Genomic DNA, 16349 nt, shown 5'->3' with positions numbered 1-16349 from the left:
GGAGAAAACACTAGTAATAGGAAATTCTACATTCACTGCTACTTAACTTTGTGTTCATTCAAATATCTCCATAGTGCCTTTCCCCAGAGATTCCAAACACTTACTTAATTTAATATAGCCCTTTATAAAATGGGTCTTCTCTGAAAATCTCAGCTTGAGGCATTTCTCTGGTACCCAAACAATACATCCAGCTTTGCAAAGGCTTCATTTTTTTCCCCTAAGAATTTCCTGTTCATTTAGCTACAGCCAGAGGTAAAGCTAACAAATTTGTACATCTCTTCAGAGGCACCCACTTTACTAAATGTCTTTTAATTGGCATGGGAGCCTGCAGAATGCCCTCTGAGAAGCAATGAGAAGAATTGTTTCTTTAAATACAAAAGTATAGAGGACACATTTTCAGATTGAATCCCATATGCACTAGAATGGACTCTCAGTTCAGTTCAGTCACTCAGTCGTGTCCGACTCCTTGCAACCCCAAGTTCTGTACCCCAAACTAAATTATTTAGCTGTATCCCATAACTTTCCAGGTTTCCTATCATAGATATAGATATTCTCTTGTCAGGTTTTCTGTCGTAAGTGTGACTCTGTATTTTGAGCAATGGTAATGACAGCCACTAACTCCTTCTCTCACTTTTTTTCTTTCCAGATTATAATTGTGGTAGGAAGTATAATTAGTAACTATTTGTGTGGATTTTGGAGTTTATAAAATTGCAGCCAACCATTTAACAACTATGTTGAATGTCTTCTACCATTCACACCTTCTGTTGCTTATTTCAATATCCCCAAAGCCTAAATCAGTGAGGAACAAGTAAGAGGAAGACAATGAATAAAACTGAGTTAAGACACCAAGCTCTGTGCTATAAGTAAAATACTGAGCAAAACTAACACGGCCCAATCCTTACAAAGCTTGAAGTGCAGTGATGGCTTATTCTTACACACGACACACACACACACACACACACACACACACTCACACACTTGTGATTAGTGCTCTAAAAGACATATGACTTTAAGAAACTATGACAGGAAACCTCACTTGGTTTGGGGAATTCAAAGAAGACTGCCTTCAGGGTTCCCCAAAAACCTTGTGGTGCTGTGGTAGCTCAAATACTTCCAAAGAAGACTACCTTGAGGAACTGACTTTCTAAAATCTGAATAGTAACTGACCATCAGTTAGATAGAGTAGAGAAAAGGCATTTGTGACATGAGCACAAATATACAACAAAGGAAAATAGGAGGGAGGAAACATGATAGTTTAAGGTCAACAGTAGAGTAATGCAGACGATAACAAGAGGAAGAGCAGATGAGGCAACAGGAGAGGCAATCCTAACAGGACTTTGTGGTTCTTTTATAACTCATTAAAGGATTTTCCTTTGTTCCTCAAGAATGTAGTCATTTACATTTTGTAGCTGGAAGGAGGAAGTGGGGTAGGAAAGTGGATCAACCAAGATATGAATAAATTTGTACCCTGATATGATTACATTGACTCCTCCATGGTGAATAGATGGAAAGATTAAAAAGAATGAGAATTAACAGGCGATGATAGTAATAAAGGCTAAAAAAGCACAATAATTTGGTGTAAGGATCTGATTCTCTGTTTTAACACATAAGCAGTGCTCAACTATTTTATGTGTAATTAAGATGTAATCTGTAATCTGTAATACTGTGTAACAGTATTTTGGTAATCTTATTAGTCCCATCCAAATTAGATGAACCAATTTTTTTTCAATCCTATTGATAGTTTGACTTTGTCACCCTAAGATACCACTCCTGTTTATCATATTTTTAAAATGGACTCCTACTATATGTTTTATTTACTTTTCTCTTAGCAATGTTTCAAATAAAATAGAAATGGTTTTGCATAGATTCATCACTTATTAAGGGATGAGTCAACTGATTGGAAAGAATCTTAGATTTGGAATTAGGAAAAATAGACAAATGCAGGCTGATTAATTAACAATATTTATGGACATTTTACAGTGTTCTGTTGGTTGTTTTAGAGACTTAGAAGAAAGCAGTAGTCTGCTGCCTACTAGTTCTTTGAACTTGCAGAAATTTATTACTATCTTAAACTTTGCCTCCATATTCCTGAAGTATGGGGAACAATACCTATCTCACTTGTGACGATTAAATTGCCTGGTACATGCTAAAGCATTTTGTGAATCACAAGTAAATTTTGAAAAGCATATAATCATAATTCTCATCTTGTTTATTTTTTCCACTTGTTAGAAGTATTCTTTTGACACTTTCTTCTACGTTTCTGTAACGTCCTTGGCCTTTGTTTCCTACTTTATTTTATTACAACTGCTTACAATGTTATAGCCATTTACAACTTCATGTTAATCAAAATCATGAATTTCAGCAAAGGCAACAATCCTTAACTAGTCTGTGACCTTTTTCCCTTTGATCCTGGCATCTGAAAGCTTTTTAATACATTTTAATTCTCTTCCATTTTAATAGCACTGTGAAGCAGTCCTATTTTCTTTGACTGATAAGATCATTGAAGGTGACCTGATTTTCTCCAGAGATGCACAATGAATAAAACACATTCCCCACACACTCACTTACCCATATTCAAAGAAGGGGAGAAAAACTTGGAGTTGCAACTCCTATATGGAAGTCATATTAGGAGGAACTAACTTCTCAAATATTGTGATTATACATGAATCATCAAATCATGTAAGCTGTTTTATTGGTCATTGCAAATCTTTGCTTCTTTGAGGCTTCATCTTGCTTTACAAAAAAAAAGAGTAATCAATATAAATACAGATTTTTACAGCAAGAAATATCATTTATTTTTCTTTTGTGTTTTTTTAAGTGCTCTGTTCATATAAACATCTAAACTTTGGGCTACATTTTTTTGAGACAGAAATTTTGTGTGTGTGTGCGCTCAGTTGCTTCAGTTGTGTCCGACTCTTTGCGACCGTATGGACTCTAGCCCGCCAGTCTCCTCTGTCCGTGGGATTCCCCAGGCAAGAATACTGGAGTGGGTTGCCATCTCCTCCTTCAGGGCATCTTCCCAAACCAGTGATGGAACCCATGTCTCTTGTGTCTCCTGCATTGCAGGCAGGCAGATTCTTTACCCACTCAGCAACCTGGGAAGCTTTATATATATATGTGTGTGTGTGTGTGTGTTTATATACATATATACGTGTATATATATGTGTGTGTGTATATATATATATATATATATACATATAGCTTTGAAGTTTGGATATATGTGTGTCTCTGGGCACTATATTTATACACTTTTGCATTTACAAGGTGACTGACTTTTTGCAAGGTGACTTTTTGCTAGCACCCTTGCACATTGGGTGCTCTATCTTTGTGATCTCTTTGTGTCATGTTAATGGCTCATGACTTAAACAGCTAGGCTACTCATGGGTGTGGAAAATTGATATTTGAGAGCATTTTATTCTGCTCAGTCAGGCTTATTTTTTATAAAGAATCTAAACAGTAATAACATTTACAAAAAAACTACTGAATAGAATGTTTAATGTGTACTTATTCCATGAGTTTGTATCCTTCTGCACATTTCAGAGCAATATACCCTTTCTGCCCACTGTGAGCCATAACCCTGACAACCCCACCTACATCTCACTCCTATCTTTATGGCAATCACTCACAAAGATTGTTTTCTTCTGCTTTTCAGAGCTTTATACTTTTGAGGCACTCAGTATATAATGAATGATTCCAAGACATTTTAATACTCATCCATTCTACTAATGCCTCATCTACCATTTCTAGCTATTCTTCTAAGACCTTTGTTCAGGAAAGGTAAAAGAATAAACTCATTGTTTCATCCCAATATTCCAGAGAGACAAAACTAATTTAACATTTCTATGTATCAACTTTTAGTAATCATATTTCTCCTATCACAGTTAGTCTGGCAATGACCATCTCCCTTTTTCAATTCTCAAGGAGGTGCTTCAGTTAATGGACTTTCCCACAGAGTTTGTTTCTAGAGTTCTAGAGAAGTGAATCATGAAAGACAGGTTGTTCTATTTTCCAAAGTCACTATACAACTATAGTTACTAGATAGTTCATTTTGGGCAAGTCTTGTTGAACTTTTTCTAATTTAAAATAGCATATTCAGCCCGTGCAGAATTGACAAATATGTAGTTATAGTGAAAGTATTCACTCTTAGTTTAAAATAGAGCATTCAGATAAAGACAAGCCTTTGCTCATCTTCTCTTGCCATTTTCTCTGGCTTTTTTTGTTTTAGACTTCAAAAATGTAACTCATATACAAAGTGTGTGTATATTTATATCATATATCACACATTTCATATGGGTAAAAGAACAGAAAATTGATAAAATATGCCTGGATGCTTGTGGCATAAAATTGTATTTCAGTTCTAGCTATAAAAGTGTAATCCAATTGAAAGGTTTATCATGCATCTATGAATATTTTTTGTTGCATATGTAATGGTGTTGCATGGACAATTTAATTTCTTCCTTTAAAAGTAATCTTGGATAAATTCATTCTATAGCTTTTCAAAAGATGCAACTAAAGATCAGCTTTGTAGGAGTCCACATCCAATGCATAAGATATATTGTCTCAAATAATTATTTTATTTTATTTTAATTGTATTGTTGACTTAATGTGCTGAAAAGTATTGGTATAATTTTCACAGGTATGATGTCTTTTTTTCTCTTCATGTGTGAGCTAAAGTTGTGATTTTTTTTTAAAGGCCAAGACAAAATATTCCTAAAATATGCCTAATATAAATAGGCATAGAATTTAAAAGTCAACATATAATGCTAAATTTATATTGAAACTTATAGTTCTCAGAAAAACATAATCATTGTAATATCAAGATTATCATCAGAAAAAAAATATAGTGAAATAAAAATCAATGTAGAGAAGGTAAAGGTAGCTGTGAGTCTGAAGATAAAAAATGACAGATTCTTCTATTAGAAGACAATTTCTCTTATCCAAAGATAAATCATAACTTAATACTTATTATTGGTCAATTGGAAGCTTTAAATGTATGAAAAATATATAAGCAAAATTTTAAGTTAAAAAAGAAGTGGGTTCCTAAAAAGCTGGTATAACCAGGCTCTTGGTCACGATTATATTTTTTCCTTTAGCATTAGCTAAGTATGAAATAATTACTGGCCCTATCCCACAGGGCCAGTATTCTTATTATACTGTTTACAACTGGATGACATATTTTGTAATCCTCAGTGTCACTTATTTTCTAGGCATTCTAGACTCACTCCCATATTTTCATATTATTTATTTATTTTTAAATTTGTAATAAAATCAGTACCTCTTAAAATCGAAGCCCTAACTATGTTTCTGGGTTCAAAGAAAACAGTTGTTTGAGTCACTACAGTACTTTTCTGATGCTGCATTATAACACTGGTATAATAATATTATGGTATAATAATACCATAAACTTACAGACTTAAAACAGCAACATCAATTATGTCACAAATCTGTGGTTCAATAGTCTTGCTACAGCTCATCTGGGTTCTTTGCTTCCAGAACTCATTTGAAAGTGGCAAATAAGGTATCATCCATCACTGAGTTTTTATCTGAAAACCCAACTGGGAAGGAATATGCTTCCAAAGTCATATGACTATTGACAGAACTCAGTTTATTGAACATTGTTAGGTTGAGAGCTTCAGCCACAGAGGATGCCTTCAGTTCCTTACCACATGGGCATCTCCAAACAGTCACTTCCTTTGTTAAAAATGTGCAAAATGACTATGCAATTGACACGCTTTTCTAGAAAAATTGGAACCTAATCATGGAAATGACATTTCATTCCCTCTGCTGGTTAGAAGCAAGTCACAGGTCAAACCTACACTCAAGAGCAGGGGGAGATACAGTAGTGCCTCCCAGAAGACAGGGTCACTGGGGGTCATGCTTAGAGTCTTTCCACCACACTCTTCCTATTCTGTAAACGCAAATAATTTTGCTGAAGGTATATTGGAGAAGTGTGGTAGAAGAGAGAATGTATATCACTGAATCTAGGTCTAACCCAGAAATTTCAAGGAAGATGATGTTTATACAATAGATTAAGAAGTTCTATTATTAATTATTTGCTTTGACTATTACCAAAAAAATTAATGTTTACTTTAGAAGAATATGCTTTGAGATTAGTGTATATCATAAAGATGCCACCCTTTAACTTAACGGTGGATATCTGTCTACCAACTCTGATGTTTATGTGTAGGACAGTTACATATAGTTTATGTAAAAGAAATACCATATTTGAAGGACACAAAAAGATTCATGTTAAAAAAACAGAGCTCATATTTGGAACTAGTTGTAATATGCCTAGTATACCATAATGTACTGATTTCACTAGAGTAAAATGATGCCTCTCTATGTGAACATCTTAAAGTCATGGCTTTCACAGAGGTCCTAGGAAATGGTTAAACAGCTCACTGCAGCCTGAATGAAACTTACATAGCTTAGGTAGTGTGAACAGCAAGTCTTATGAAATTATGTATTTTTTATTAGAATATTTTCATTCCTGGTATTTTTCACTAGACATTCAAATTAGGGAATTACATGGGAATGTAAAAATTAAAACCGCTACATAAGAATTCATTTGTTGTGTTTATAGCATTAGGAACAACTAGTACTTATTTTAGCATTACCTTAATATAACTTTGAAACAGATTAGAGCAAACAGCAGCTTTACTGGGGATGGTAAAAAAAAAAAAATGAATTTTCACTTAAAGTATCAGCATTCCATTAAGAGAAGTTAGAGAGTAACAAATCATTCTTGAAATTTACGGAATAATCAATCCTTGTTAAATCTTTATCTAATAAGGAATTTCAGATGGTTCAGTAGTTACTAGATCCAGTTCACTGGGATATGGGTACAGCAAAACCCATTCTCCTTAAAATTGTCAGATTTAAGAAGCAGCTTTATGATTTCTTTTTTTTTAAATTTTGTATTTATTTGCTGTAGTTGTTATACTCAGGGATTCTTATATCTTCCATAATGAATATCCTGTGTTTAAAAAAATTTTTATAAAGTAGGTGAAGAGAAAAAGAACAGAAAACCACAGAACACTTTCTTTGATATCTCAAGGAGCTCTGACTATGTAAGTGCTCTAAAAAGGAAGTTGGGAACTCCGTGGTTTTCCAATCCACATTTCGATAACCACTGCATAAGAATAAAACCACAGAAGTATGAAATTCTCAGCCTCTGTTTACTAAAGTCTAGTGAAAGTGCTAATATATCCCATCCTGGCATACAGCCAGTTTCTATAAATAGAATTCATGATACAAATGAATTAGTACATGTAAAGCACTTACAACTACACAATAAATATTGTCTGTTAGGAAAGCTATATATAGCATAGTAATTAAGAGCCCAGCCTGAAGGCTGCATTGTTTCAAATTCTTGCTCTGCCACTATCAGCTTGAATACATTACTTAATTTCTCTATCTCACTGTTCTTAACTGTAATACTGAGATATTAATAATGATATATCATGAAGTTTTATGACTATATAAATTAATAAAAACAGTGCCTTGCACAGATTATGAACTATGTAATGTTTTCCCTTAATCATTGTTATTTTTTTAGTTCCTAGAGACAGATGTAATCTTATCAATAAATTTTAGGGCTTGCTTACTTTCATTTAATAAATTTTTATTGATTCATGTACCAAGTTCAAGGCACTGAACTAAATAATGAGAACTATAAAAGAGAATAGGATGGACTGTTTTGATGGAAATGTCAATTGTTCAACACAGAAGGTAAGATTTTGCATATATGTAAGAGGTATATTGAAGAAAATGAAAGATAGTACAAGATGGTAAAATCTCAAAACAAAGAAAAGCTATTTCCATGAATTTGTAAAAAATGTCATTTTGAATTATACCCAGAGAGGTGTCAGCACTGAACCACAGTGATGGTTGATGTTACTAAAGGGTTACCTATCCTTTGAAAAGAGAGTTGTAGAGCCGTGTTTATATATGAAGGCATCACATACCTGCAGATATTAATGTGAATATAAACCTGATTTCCACTCATGTTTCACAAATTTCAACCACTCTCCAAAAATTACCTAGGAGAAAAAATGATCTGTTTCATGTTGATTGTTTGGGGACATTTTCACAAAAATATCTTTAATTTAGAATGAATTTAGAATGACCAAAATATCAAGTCCTGTGGATTGATAAGCAAAATAAAATCCAAACGCAAGTCATTTAGCTACTCTGCTTTTCGCTTAGGTGTTTTTTCTTTAACATTTCCTGCGAGTTAGGGTTCTTTCATCTTTGATTTACATCATGAAAAGCTACGCGGGCATCTCTTAACTCCTAATTTAGCTGTCTGCTTGGAAAAGACAACCTGAACATGGCTGTGGTGAGGAGTGCCACTCAATTTAGTTGGTTGGAGACCTTTTACAGCCAGAGCCCTTTTTGCAGTGGTAAAGTGCTTGTTACACTCAGCAGAAGTCCCACAGTTGCACTCATTCTTTTTAATAAACAGGGGGGAAAAAGAGGTATGATAAGCTGCCCTTTTCGATGTGATATCTCCCCATTCTCCCTGCCCAGATACAGATATGAAAGGAATCTTGTCATCTATAAAGGTCCATTTCATGTTGCCTAAGAGGAAACGAGAAGTTGAGGAGTGAAGCCAATTATGGGAAATAGGAGGTAAAGAGGTAAGGCCAGTGTGTCCTGGTAAATGCCCCCAAGGTGAGGGTTTTTACCTATTTTATCCACAAAGAATGATTTGTAAAAGACTTTGTTGTTGTTTTTACAGTTCATAGGCTTCCCACTGACCAACTCCTATGGCCGATTGCCCCTACAGTGAAAGCCTTCCATTGGGAATGAAGAAAGCTTTAAAAAAAAAACCAAAAAACTACCTGATGTGTAATAAAGCACTTTTTGTTAACCAACATCGGTTGTATCTATACATAACACTTCCTTTTTTTCTTTCCTACACCTTCACCCCCGCTTTGCATTCCTTTCAGCTGTATAGAAGCCAATAAGGATGAAATAATTAGAATGCTTGTCTGCTGCACAGAAGTCCTTCTCCATGGGCACACTTTTCATTTGATCTTTTATAGAAAGCATAATGTGTTTACATACACACCTATATGCCAGTTCGAGGTACACAGAATTCCCAATCCATTTTCCATTTGGTTTTTCTATAGTGTCTGAGACCTAGATATTTTGTTATTTCAAAAAACCCCCAAAATAAAAATATGACAAATGTCTGCACATTATAATCTGAAAAATGAATTCTGTCAATGATCAAGATAAATAATTTCCCAAAATACAGTGAAAAAATTCTCAATTTAAATATAGAAAAAGGGAACATTCAATTATCTCTTAAAGAACAATGGACTTCCAAGCCTCCACTGAGAAATCTGATGGGAAATTGTTGCCACTGTTTCTCTATTTATAATCTTCAAATTCAGTTTTCCTTTAATGACCTAATTCCCTGGTGCTTAGGACAAGGCTGTTTTTTGTTTGTTTGCTGGTTTGTTTTTCTGTACATGTGATTGCTGATCTATCTAGAACAGTCTTAAGTTAAATCATCTGTTGTATCATAGATCTGGCAGGACCATCACCTTTCACATGTAGATGTCCACAGGTGAGGAGAAAGAGGCTGAAAACACATTTGCTGAAAAAGACAAGACTCAGCATGGGCTGAATGCCATAGAAACTCTAGGTGTAGCTAGAGTTGATATATTACACCAGAATCTATTACGACCACCAATGATTTCAGAGCAGCCTTGTGCCTCACCTATATGATCTTTGTCATAAGAAACAAACTGTATCTGAATCACAGTTTCCTATGAACTCTTTCGTCCCTCTCCCCTAAGATACACACACACACACACACACACAATCTTGTCTCAACATCCTTTACTAAGGTTATTACTGTCTACCTTGTTTAGTATAAATATATGTATAAGCACCATCTAGCAGCATCATATCTGTTAACCTCTAGGTTCTTTGAGGTCAGGACTTGTCCAGTTAATTTCTGCATCCTTGGAAGTGCCTGCCACGCTTATTTGTACATACTGGCACTTACTATTTGCTTGAGGATTGGATATATGATTTCATGTTTCGAGAGCCAGGAAATTCAGATTATCTAAACCTGAAATGTTGGTACATTGCTCTCCTCTATGTTAACTCCAATCATTTAGCTGCAGGTACCTGCTATTAGCAACGACTGCAATAAGTCTTTTGAGTCTATGTCTGAACTCATTGGGAAAGAATTCTGTGGTTCAATGATAATGTCTGCAAGCCAACAGAAAACAAAGAAGGCCACTTTGCTATAAATTGACCCTCAGGATATGCTCTATCCATCAATTTCCACGCATATGCTCAGTCATATCTGCCTCTTTGCAACCCCATGGACTGTAGCCCACCAGGCTCCTCTGTTCATAGCAATCTCCCCTCAAGAATACTGGACAGGGTTGCCATTTCCTCCTCCAGGGGATCTTCCGAACTCAGGGATTGAATCACATTTCTTGCATCCCCTGCATTGCAGGTGGGTTTTTTACCACTGCACCACCTGGGAAACACACACATTACTTTACAGGTAAACAAACGGAGCTTCAGAGTGTTAAAACATTTTATTACATGTCACACAACCAATGGCAAAAATTATGATACAAACTCAGACTCATCTTTATCACAGTGTCTCTTCTCACACTATCACAGTATCTCCTCTCTTCCTTTGAGACTACCTTGCTTTTCCTATCCTTGTGAAAAGTGGAAGTTGCTAAGTCATGTCTGACTCTTTGTGACCCCATAGACTATATAGTCAATAGAACTCTCTATGCCAGAATACTGGAGTGGGTAGTCTTTCCCTTCTCCAGGGAATCTTTCCAGCCCAGGGATAGAACCCAAGTCTCCCACATTGCAGGCAAATTCTTTAACAGCTGAGCCACAAGGGAAGCCCTATCCTTGGAGGATTGCAAACAGGCTTTAAGGAACATGCACTGGTGAGTCGTTTGACAGGTGATGAACTAGATCACAACGTGAACAAAGGCAGAGTGGCTATTTACAAAATAGAAGCATTCCAGAGAAACATTTAAACAAACTTTAGGGACTCAGGAATTTCCTGATTATAGCTCTAGTAGAGCAAAACCTAAGCTATAGGAGATAGCAGAATGGCATAAGAAATATTCCTCAGAGGGTACTGCTTGAGGGAGAGATGGCATAAACTATATATAAGATGGGGAAAATGTGGAAACAGTGTCAGATTTCATTCTCTTTGACTCCAAAATCAGAGGGGACAGTGACTGCAGCCACAAAATTAAAAGATGCTTGTTCCTTGGAAGAAAAGCTATGACAAACCTAGACAGTGTATTAAAAAGCAGAGACATCGCTTTGCCTACAAAGGTCCATATAAGCAAAACTATGGTTTTTCCAGTAGTCATGTATAGATATGAGATTTGGACCATAAAGAACACTGGGCCCCCAAAATGGATGCTTTTGAACTGTGGCACTGGAGAAGACCCTTGAGGGTCCCTTGGCCTGCAAGGAGATCAAACCATTCCATCCTAAAGGAAATCAGTCCTGAATATTCATTGGATGGGCTGATTCTGAAACTGAAGCTTCAATATTTTGGCCACATGATGCAAAGAGCTGACTCATTGGAAAAGATCCTGATGCTGAGAAAAATTGAGGGCAAGAAGAGAAGGGGCCTACAGAGAATGAGATGGTTGGATGGCATCACTCACTCAATGGGCATGAGTTTGAGCAAGCTCAGAGTGATAGTGAAGGACAGAGAAGCCTGACACGCTCCAGTTCACGGGGTCGCAGATAGTTGGAACTGGCTTAGTGACTGAACAACAACAACCACCACCATATATAATATATGCTCTAGACCAGCCATGTGCCATCTCCAGCCATAAGTTGCCTGTTACCTTTTGTGCTAGATTCAATAGGGACTCCCTTTTCCTGCCCAACCACTCAGACTCTGGGGTCAGTCTGCCCAATGCAACTCATGACACATTATACAAGTCCAAAAGTCATTACTCATCACTTTTCTTATCTTCCTTTTATTATTTTTAAAAATATGTATTACCTTCACTTCATCATTTTCAACCATCTCAGGGCATGGTTTTTGATATTATACACTGTGAGGAAAGGAAGCTAACACTAAATCATGATTTTTGGAAAACCACTGTCTTTCAGAATTCATATTTTAATCACAACAGCAGATAAACAGAGCACCACTTTGACTTCCAGTTTGTTGGAGTTTTCTGTAGTAGTATAAAGTCTGTGTCCCAAATAATTCTTCAATCTACCACCTCTCTTTGATACTTTCAGATCAGGCCTCCTCTACCTTTTTTCAGAAGTCTCATATTTCCATGATGGGCAAACTCATCTGAAAGTTCCTTACAGGATAATAACATCCAAATTCTTTGCATGACCAAAAGACTTTCTCTGATTCTTTCTTTAAAGGTATTAAAAATTCTCACTTTGCCGAAGTGTTTATACTTCACAAAGACGCTGTGTTTTTTTACTTTTCTACACCTGTTTTAGTTGCTAGTGCCCCTTCCTAAAATATTCATATTTACCTTGTCTTCCCGGAAAACTACTACTGTCTTTCAAAACCTTAAATAAATATCTTGGTCCAGGAGGCTTTGCTTTGTCCAGCATGCTGCTTGCAGGAAACTGGATCGTAAAATACAGCATTTGCAATGGTGTAGTCAAATGTTCCTTGTTTGCTGCATACTAGTTTCAGAATAGGCTTTACTCCTCCAGAGGTAGAAAGATTTGGCTTAAATCCAAAAACATTCCTTTTTGTCACCGACTCACACATGTTGTTGGGTTTCATGAGCAATACTAACAACATGACCGCAATGAAATATGTACATGTGCATATATAGATATATATGCAAATAAACACATGCACACACCAAAAACACAACTGTAAAGGAAGCTTCAAAGATTCCCTCAAATAATATTTATTTTTCTTTCTCTTCCCTCATTTAGATAGCTTAGAACCACTGTCTCTTCAGTGTGTTCATCATTGCTTCTTCTGCTTACCTTATGCATAATGCAATTAAACGAGCCTAGGTATGCAAACAGCTCAAAAACTGTGTATCCTTGATAGGTCAAGTGCATAAATATCTAGGGTTGAGATCACAGAAAGCTGCTCCTCTCCTTTTTTCTGCAGCTTTGTATTTTTTATATACATTGTTGTCGCTCAGTCACTAAGTCATGTTTGACTCTTTATGACCCCCACGAACTGCAGCACACCAGGCTTTCCTGTCATTCACTATCTTCCTGAGTTTGTTCAAACTTAGGATGTCCACTGAATTGGTGATATCATCAAACTATCTCATCCTCTGTTGCCCTCTTCTCCTCTTGCCCTCAATCTTTCCCAGTTTTGAGGTCATTTCCAATGAGTCGACTCTTCACATCTGGTGGCCAAAGTATTGGAGCTTCAGCGTCAGCCTTTCCAATGAATTTTCAGGGTTGATTTCCTTTAGGATTGACTGGTTTGATCTTGCTGTCCAAGAGACTCTCAAGAGTCTCCAGCACCACAGTTCAAAACCATCAATTCTTCAACACTCAGCCTTCTTTATGGTCCAACTCTCACATCCATACATGACTACTGGAAAAGCCATAACTGACTTCATTCGGACCTTTGTCAACAAAGTGATGTCTCTGCTTTTTAATATGCTGTCTAGGTTGATTATAGTTTTTCTTCCAAGGAGCAAGTGTCTTTTAATTTTCTGGCTCCAGTTACCATCTGCAATGATTTTGGAGCCTAAGAAGATAAAATTAGTCACTGTTTCCATATTTCCCCCATCTATTTGCCATGAAGTAATATGCACATTAATTTCCCTGAAGTTGCTGTATTGATTTAATGGAATACCATTGCCACCTGCTGGCCATATTGAACCATTAAAACTTTTGTCTTTTAACCAAATTAAAAAGATTATTCTGGTTTGGCCATGTTGTTGTTACAACTAATCTTTATATATTAAAAGTAGAGTGGGCAATGTGACTCAAGTTGCCATTTAATGACTTATCATGCATAATTAAACTAGCCTAACTTAATCAAAACAACGACTGAATGGAAGTAATAAGCCTTGGTTGTCAAGAATACAGACTTTGACATCAGAAATAGAGCCTCAAGATTTAACCATTTTTAGCCTTGTAACCTTGGGTAGGTCGCATAATCTATCAAGATTTATGTTTCTCAACAAGGTAAAAATAGATTTTTAGCAGTGAGTTCCTCATAGGGTTGGTATAACCAATCAATGAAATAACAAATTTGAAATGGCAATATGGTATCTGGTACATGGTAAGCAATCCATGCATGTTCTTGGATACTTTTTCCTTTAGTGCTGCTCTTCTTCCAGTTGCAGTATTTGTAAAGTCAGTTTTGTCTCTGGGCCTTCATTTTCTCCTGAATTTTTCAATTAATAAACACATGATTTTCCAACAGAGTTTCATCTGTTATATAAAGTACAATAAGCTTAAGGTTAGTGCTCTATTTGTTCAACCTTAGTTATATATGAAGCAGTCAACCCTGCAAACCCCAGGTTTAAATCATTATTTGCATTTCTCAGAGCACTCATTTTAAAGATTAAAATATATTTAATGTTCAATAAAATACAATGATACAGTGTTCAGCAGCAGTGAGTTTTAATATTTGTAGTCACCATGAAAACCACAACTCAAAACAAGATATAAAACATTTCCATTATCCCAAGTATTTTCTCATATCTTTTTTAAATTAAAAAAGGAAGAAAAAAATGGAATGTCTCAAAAACATCGGTGTTACCCTTATACAGGCTCTATGGTAATCTTCTCTGTATCAGGACCATTTTACTTCATTTTGCCAAAGTGAGTCTGACCCACTGCATTTCTGATTTCCTCCCTTATTCTCTCAGATCCAGGGGAAATCATAAAATGGAGAAAGAACAATTAATCCAGAAATGCTCTTGAGTCAATTTAAGATCAACAAACTCTCAGTGAATATAGAACCTCCAGGTCACTTCAACATTTAAATCTCTGTAAGATGTCTTTATATCATTACCAATATTTTAGAGGGATAGGATATGCAATCTTTTAGAAAAATGATGGTCCTAAAACACCGTGGCTGCACTAGTTTACATTCCCACCAATAGTGTAGAGGGTTCTTTTTCCTTCACACACTCTCCAGCACTTACAGTTTGTAGATTTTTTGATGATGGCAATTCTGACCAGTATGAGGTGGTATCTCATTTAATTTTATTTTGCATTCTCTAATAAGTAGCAATGTTGATCATCTTTCATGTGCCTGTTAACCATCTGTGTGTCTTCTTTGGAGAAATGTCTGTTTAGGTCTTCTGCCTATGTTCAGTTCTTTTTTTTTTTTTTTTTTAATTGTATTATGTGATGAGCTATTTGCACTTTTAGAAATTAAGCCCTTCTTGGTAACATCATTTGCTGATATAGTCTCCCAGTTCATGGGCTGTCTGCTTTGTTTACCATTTTCTTTGCTGTTCAAAAGTTTTTAAGTTCGACTTAGTCCCAGTTGTTTATTTCGCTTGTATCTCTTTTGCCTTGGGAAACAGATTTAAGAAACTATTGTAATCATGTATGTCAGAGAATACTTTGCTTATGTTCTATTCTCAGCTATGTGATCTTATACCTCACGAGTTTGCTTTGAGAAATAAATAACATGTTTGCAAAATTCCCTGGTGGCCAGATAGCAAAGTGTCTGCCTACAATGCAGGAGACCCAGGTTCAGTGCCTGGGTCAGGAAGATCTCCTGTACAAGGAAATGGCAACCCACTCCAGTATTCTTGCCTGGGAAATCCCATGGACAGAGCAACCTGGTAGGCTACAGTCCATGGGGTTGCGAAGAGTCAGACACGATTGAGCGACTTCACTTTTTTTCTTTCTCTTTGCGAAATTCAGGAGTTGCCGAGAACACCCTCACTTCTGATACTAACTGCAAATTCAGACTGTCCCAAGATCACCCTCAGGGGAATTCCTCAGCAGTCCAGTGGTTAGAAATCTAACAAAATTTTGCCAAGAGAAGGCACTGCTCTTACAAACACCCCCTTCCAACAACACAAGAGACAACTCTACACATGGACACCACCAGATGGTCAATATTGAAATAAGATTAATTATATTCTTTGCAGCCAAAGATGGAGAAGCTCTATACAGTCAGATGAAACAAGACCGGGAGCTGACCGTGGCTCAGATCACGAACACCTTATTGCAAAATTCAGACTTAAATTGAAGAAAGTAGGGAAAATCGGGAGGAGCTAAGATGGCGAAGGAATAGGACGGGGAGACCAACTTTCTCCCCTACAAATTCATTGAAAGAACATTTGAACGCTGAGCAAACTCCACAAAACAACTTCTGATCACTAGCAGAGGACATCAGG

At 36.2% G+C, this 16349-nt stretch overlaps 1 protein-coding gene and 1 non-coding gene across 2 annotated transcripts in view; one reads left to right on the top strand and one right to left on the bottom strand.

Annotated features, from left to right (window-relative positions):
- Positions 1–16349, top strand: part of CNTN6 (contactin 6) — a 319063-nt gene that overhangs the window by 91513 nt on the left and 211201 nt on the right.
- LOC122683362 lies at positions 14715–14816 on the bottom strand. The gene has a single exon (XR_006337711.1). It is a non-coding gene; the product is annotated as a U6 spliceosomal RNA (small nuclear RNA).

The sequence above is a fragment of the Cervus elaphus genome, chromosome 24, assembly GCF_910594005.1.
Source record: "Cervus elaphus chromosome 24, mCerEla1.1, whole genome shotgun sequence".
NCBI classification, from domain to species: domain Eukaryota; kingdom Metazoa; phylum Chordata; class Mammalia; order Artiodactyla; family Cervidae; genus Cervus; species Cervus elaphus.
The sequence above is the reverse complement of the archived record's forward strand: the minus strand, read 5'-3'. Positions and strand labels throughout refer to the sequence as shown.